The sequence below is a fragment of the Podarcis raffonei genome, chromosome 2 (assembly GCF_027172205.1).
Source record: "Podarcis raffonei isolate rPodRaf1 chromosome 2, rPodRaf1.pri, whole genome shotgun sequence".
Classification (NCBI taxonomy): Eukaryota; Metazoa; Chordata; class Lepidosauria; order Squamata; family Lacertidae; genus Podarcis; species Podarcis raffonei.
The window spans coordinates 109273008-109279650 of NC_070603.1; the positions used below are offsets into that span (position 1 = coordinate 109273008).

The following is a 6643-nucleotide window of genomic DNA, read 5'->3' on the forward strand; positions in this document are numbered from 1 at the left end:
AGAAACTCCAGCAGGTGCAGAATGCTGTGGCAAGACTACTTATAGGGTCTTCACCATGGGACTACATCCAACCAGTGCTATATCAGCTGCACTGTCTCCCAGTGGAGTACAGGGTTAAGTTTAAGGTGCTGGTTCTAACCTTTAAAGCCCTATATGACCTGGGACACTCGTACCTATGGGACTGCCTCTCCTGGTATGCCCCGCAGATGACTTTATGGTCTGCAAACAATAACATCTTGGAGGTCCCTTTTGCATTACTTTCTATGGAAAAGCACACCTTGGTTTTGGAATGCTTTGGTTTTGGAATGGACTTTCAGAACGGTAGATTTTGAGAACCAAGGTACCACTGCACAGCAATTTCTTGTGTGGTCAAGGTACAATAATTACACAGGAACCAAAATAAAATACAGACTACAACTTCACTTTTAAACTTTAATGAAAGAAAGCATTGATATGTAAGGTAAAACAATTATTACAAGCTATTATTCTCACGTTATTTCTGCATGCAAAACTAGCAGTAATTTTAACTATTATTATTGATCTCTATCTTGATTGACCACCTAGAACTCCCACCAGTCCAAACTACTTAAAAGCTTTGCTACATTCCAGTTACATTGCAATGTTCAAGAAAGAGAACAGAAAACATTTGAGCTCTCCAACCAAGGAGGGGTTGGGAAGAACAGTGACCCATGAGCTCCAGGAAGAGATGAATTGAGAATCTGATGGACAATGACCTAGGAGAGTCTGGATGGAAGTGGCTCCAGCCTCCCCCCTGACCATCTTGACTGTGAGTATGGGATGGGATACTCTAACAAGGCAATTAAGGACTGACCTTGAGACATTTGAAGGCAGTCCTGTATCGAGAAGTTTTCAATGCCGGATGGTTTTATGTATTTTTATATTCTCTTGGAAGCCTCCCAGAGTCTACAGGCCCAGGGTGTGCACCCTTCCTCTGCTCAAGTGAGCTACCAATAAAGGAGGCCACACAGTGGAATGAGATCAAATCAGGCCACAACTGTATTGACTACAGATGAAGTGGTTTGGCTATAGGCATTGGGTAAGCATTTATTTCCGATCTGGCTACCGGAAATGACATCAGGGTCAACCCGGCAGTGGAGAGTCCCATGACTTACATCAAAGAGGGGGATCCCTGCAGGGATCCCCACCCCTAGGAACACCGAGGCCCAAGCCCTTCCCCCCATCTGGGCAAATGGACAGACGCAACTCCATCATGGACCCCTTTAACAGCATACCCTATTTCTTGAGTGGAAGGCCAGGGGACAACCCCCCCTCCAACCAAGGCTAAGGCTACCCAATGCCTAAACCACCAAAGTTGTGACAATTGGGGTTTGTTGCTTTTCTGTGTTTGCTCTGTCATTTGAATTGCAATGGCAGGAGGAAGACCAGACATCCGTCAAAAGCAAAGGGTATGAAATGTTCTAATATTATGTCTTTCAAAGGAGAAAGTGAAAGAGAAGGAGAAAGATTGGCTGCCCACCCTTTACCATGAGGTTTCTGGATGGGTTAAAACAATATAAGAATAGAACAGTAAAATCAGTCAAAACACATGTCAGTATCACAGCATTGTATTTTAACTTTCTCTTCTTCTAGTCCGCAGAATTTTTCATAAAGACCTTCGCCACAAAATTGGATCTGCAACTTGTTTGTTGGATCTGACGAGAGAAAGAGAAGTCCTTATGTTGATACTAACTAGTGAGTCGAGTCCATAGTTCATACCAAAAGAACAGACAAAGCTCACAGCACATTGAAATAAACTCCATTTTAAGCTCCATTGACAAATGCATACCTAGAACTGAATTTTTTCCCATGCTAAAACTACTAAAGTGTCAACATTAAAATAAAATAACGTTAAAACATGTGCAAAATACATGTCTAAATAAAACAAACCCTCAAATCTCAGAAACTCCACCACTGTTTTCAAGGATGAATCCGAAATACCTTTCCTTCAGAATGAAATAGGCTACTTTACAAGTGACATGCCAGTTAGTTCCTTGAAGCAGGAACCTTACTTTCCTGCCCCTCTCCAACATTTCATCTTCTTAAGCAAGGTCCCTCTATGTAATGTGGTTTAATATAAGAATATAGCTGGCATTCAAGACTCTAATGAAGCAGCTCTTCCAGTACTGCTGGAAGACTGTTGCACAGTCTGTCTTGCATTGATATGTCCATGAATCTCCCCACCTGCACAATTGAATCCACATGTTCAAAATGGAGTTGGGGAAAAGCTTTCTAATACTCCATTTTCCTTGGAAATGTCTGGTGTTTTTCAGAGGACTCCCCTGCTGTGAGTGCCTGCAGGTTCTGTCCCTGCCACTCACCACCTGGCCTAGGCAGGGCCTGACAGGCCTCATAGGGACTGTTGCCGCTGCTGCTGCTGTTGCCCTGGAGAACTCAGAACAGCACAGAGTTCTTTTAAATATGTTTTATTTTTCAAAAAAAATAATTGTGTTTTTACCTTTTAAAATTATTTTTGGTGGGGGGGTGGGGTGGGATAGATGTTTATCCCTGTTTTTGGTTTGTATTGGGTTTTTTTGTGTGTTTTTTAAATTAATTTAATTTTGTTCTTAATGGGAGGGGTCAGGGCTGCCTGGGAGTGGGTCCCAGCCAACAAAATGGCTGGGGCAGGTTCCACGGGGGGGGGGGTGCACTGGGACAACCGATCTCAGTGATCATGGGCAGGAGGAGGAGTTATGCTAAGACCAGACCATGTCATTACTGAGGAGGCAGGTTTAGTCGTTGTTTGAGGACTATCCCTGCCTCCAGGTCTGGTCCTGACCGGAAGGATACAGTAATCAGCAAGGGAAACCCACATGACCTGAAAGTGTTGCTGTGCAATGCCAGGTCAATGATTCGTAAGACCACTGCCATCCATGACTGGATGGAGGACTTAACCTGGCATGTGTAACAGAGACTTGGTTGGATGAAGCGGATGGGCCTGTCCTTGCCGCTGCTTGTCCACCAGGTTACTCTAACACACAGCAACCCAGGCCTTGTGGGTGGGGAGGCGGGGTTGCAGTGATTTTTAGGAAGATGTTACTCCTTACATTACCAAGAGAATTCAGAGCCTGACCAGAAAATAATAACTGCTGTAGTAAATTTATTATGCACAGTAATTTTATTATGCATTAGCAAAACTTTGGGCTCTTCCATTTATTAAGCATTCATCCTGATCTGCTCAAGGTTATTCTTATTCTTTATTAACTCTTTATACCAACTTCCGTCCAAAGATCACTGGGTGCCTTACAATATAAAAACACAAACATACATACCATAATAACAAATGAAAACAAAGAACCTCCCCCCCCACACACACACATTATTAAAGGCCATAGATTGTTTAATTAGCCAAAGGTCCGGGAGGAGTGGAATGTTTTTGCTTGGCATCTAAAGTTATATAATGATGGTGCCAGGAGAGCCTCTCTGGCGAGAGCATTCCACAAATGGGAAGCCACTGCAGAAAAGGATCATTTTTGTATTACTTCCTCCATAGAAAGCACATAGAGAAGGGCCTCAGATGATGACTGCAGGGTCCAGGAGGTCAATACATATGGGGAGTGGCCGTCCTTGAGGTCTGAGCCATGTATGGTTTTATAGGTTAAAACCAGCGCTTCGAATTGGGTCCAAAAACTGATTGGCTGTTGGTGTAATTAGGCCAGGATTGGTGTTATATGCTCAAACTGTCTTGCCCCGGTGAGTAGTCTGACAGCTGAATGTGGGATGTGTGTCGCTTCCTGTTCCCCCATAAGTGACTCAGCAAATGAGTGTGACTCTATAAAAGCAGAGTCACGCAGCCATTTTGTCTCAGCTCTGTTCGACTCAGTCCCCTCCATTTTGTTGGCTGCTGGCTCTCAGCTAGCAGCACTTGGGCCCATCCTCACAAAGGATGTAAGCCACATTGTATGTTTGTAACCTGAAGCTTAAAGCCTGCCTTCCAGGATGTGTACTGTGAACAACTTGTGAGTAAACTTATTGTTATACTTTTAAAGACAGACTTCTGAGTCTTTATTATATTTTAGGAGGAAGAAAAGGGGACACCAGAAATAATCCATCTGGGCAAGCCAGAGTGGATTAGTCATTTTGTGGAGATTCAAAGAAATCTATCAACTAGCTTCCATGAGTACAGAAGGGGATTTGCTCTGCTACATCACTCACTAGTGGGAGTGAAGGAAGGATAACACTTAAGAAATATTTCCTTGCCAACTATCCTAAACTATCCTAAATTCTGGACCAGCTGCATTTTCCTAACTGTCTTCAAAGGCAGCAGCACATATAATGCACTGCAGTAATCTAACCTAGCAGACCCTCCAAGTATCCCTATTTTGCAGGGACGTCCCTGACTTTGAGAAGCTGGTTTCTGATTTGATTCTGGAATGTCCCGCTTTTTCTTAGGATGTCCCTATTTTCATCAGATAAATGTTGGAGGGTAAGGAGGACTCCCGAGCCATCTAAAGGCAATCCTGTATAGGGAAGTTTTTTTAAAAAATGTTTAATGTTTTATTATGTTTTTATGCATGTCAGAAGCTGCCCAGAGTGGCTGGGGCAACCCAGTAAGCTGTGTGGGGTATAAATAATAAAATTGCCATTGTGGAATGGGATATTCCCATTTTCATCAGAGAAATGAAGAGGTTACCAGAGCATAGAAGAGACAAGTGCTCATTGCAGCATAGAAAAAGAGGAACATAGAAAAGATGCCTTACCTTTAACTCTTTCTGCCATTACACAGAATGACCCGTGACATGTGACATCATTTGGTACACATGGCATGCCAGAACGAAATGACCTGCATATTCTGCATTTCACAGCATCTGTTGTAGGAGGCACAAAAATTTGTTCTATTGTTTCTCCCTGAAAGCATCACCTTCACACATTGGTCACCAAATCTGGGGCTTCATTAGGAGGTAGGCAAGGTGACTGAAGTCCTGGGAACCCTACCACTTCCCTCATTTATATTTATTTTCTTTCCTGTATATACTGAAAAGCATAATACCAAGCGAAACCATTTTTTTTTCAAATGTGGAGGGACCAATTGATTCAATGTCCCAACTCATAAAATCCTGTGGGCACACATAGCTGTCAGAATAGATCCTGGAGAGGTAGGATTCTTTCCCCCTCAGAAAGTCTGACTAAATTTACACCTCTGCAGATGGGGAAACTCTATGCAGATTCATAGCATGCTCCTGGGCCCTTAGTCTATCAACACATTCCACCCAGACAACAGAATCAACTTTTCCCCAAAGCTGGCACTCCCAGAAGAAAAGCAGCTTCCTCACTCAATGAAAGCTTAACTCTGTCCTGAAATGAGCTCTAAGCTCACCCCATCGCAAGGATTTGCAAACTCTTGGCAGAAGGCATTTCCTCCCTACCACCCCAAAGTATATCTCTCCTGCTACTAATAGATTCAACCTATCTAAAACAGTGGCTTATTCTTCTTTTAAATCTTCTGGGATGGGGGATGGAGGCAATACTTACCTCCAGTCCTGAGGCAAAGCAGAACACAGAATGTAAGTAGCCAGACCTGAAGCAGACGTGGCCTTTGATTACCAAGAAACAAGCTCTGCTCCATTGGAATGCCGTTTTTATGGTGAGATAGCTTTCAAAGGCTAGCAGCTGAGAAACCGCAGGTTTTCAGGACAGGCAGGAACACGCTGTTCAGTCTAAGGAGCCGGGTTCAAGATATCCGTTATATACGGCTGGGAGGAACCCTCTTGGCTTCTTGCCTCATCCTGGTGGCCTTGAAAGGTCCAAGGAGCCTCTGGCAATATGCTTGGGTCACTCGGATGGGCAGCAGAGAGTGAAGGCGATGGTTGTCTTGGGCCCTTTCAGGCATAAAGTGCTGATTGTTAGGGCAAATCCAAATGGGCTGAGGAATCAGAATGTCGCGGACAGTGGCAGATGCTTGATGCTATCTTACGAGGGTTTTTCTGTTCTGCTCCAGGTTTCAATTGTAATAGTACAATGTGCCGAGCAGGCAACTCTCAACCAGCCTACAGATGAAACACAGTGGGTGACTTCTGGCCAGCCCATATTCCCGAATCGTTGTGTTAGCAGCTTTCTTTTGTATCTCACTGCTGCTCATAGTGGAATGAATGATGTGCACAGCCATGTGTTTCTGTTCTCCATGAGTCATAAATAAGTGGTCCTTCGATATTGCACGTATCTTCAACTTTACTCAAAGATGTGGGACATGGAGAGACAACAGACTTGCAAGACAGACTCTCATTCCTGGCAATCCCATGAACAGATATTCTGGCCACCTCCATATTTCTTGGAGCCAAACCGCATCCAATATGAGCTGATGTTTTTAATTGGGGAGAAGTGGAAGGTTGGCTCTGGAAATCAGCCCTGAGTGCTCACTGGAAGGACAGATCGTGAAGCTGAGGCTCCAATACTTTGGACACCTCATGAGAAGAGAAGACTCCCTGGAAAAGACCCTGATGTTGGGAAAGATGGAGGGCAAAAGGAGAAAGGGACGACAGAGGACGAGATGGTTGGACAGTGTTGTCAAAGCTACCAGCATGAGTTTGACCAAACTGTGGGAGGCAGTAGAAGACAGGAGTGCCTGGCATGCTCTGGTCCAGGGGTCACGAAGGGTCAGACATGACTAAACAACTAAACCACAACA

General features: G+C 44.1%; 1 long non-coding RNA gene across 1 annotated transcript; it reads right to left on the minus strand.

Moving 5' to 3' along the window:
• Positions 1-418: 418 nt before the first annotated feature.
• On the minus strand, positions 419-5685 carry LOC128408596 (uncharacterized). The gene is made up of 3 exons (XR_008329127.1): positions 5491-5685; positions 4719-4826; positions 419-1673 (listed from the first exon to the last, which is right to left on the minus strand). It is a non-coding gene; the product is annotated as an uncharacterized LOC128408596 (long non-coding RNA).
• Positions 5686-6643: the final 958 nt, after the last annotated feature.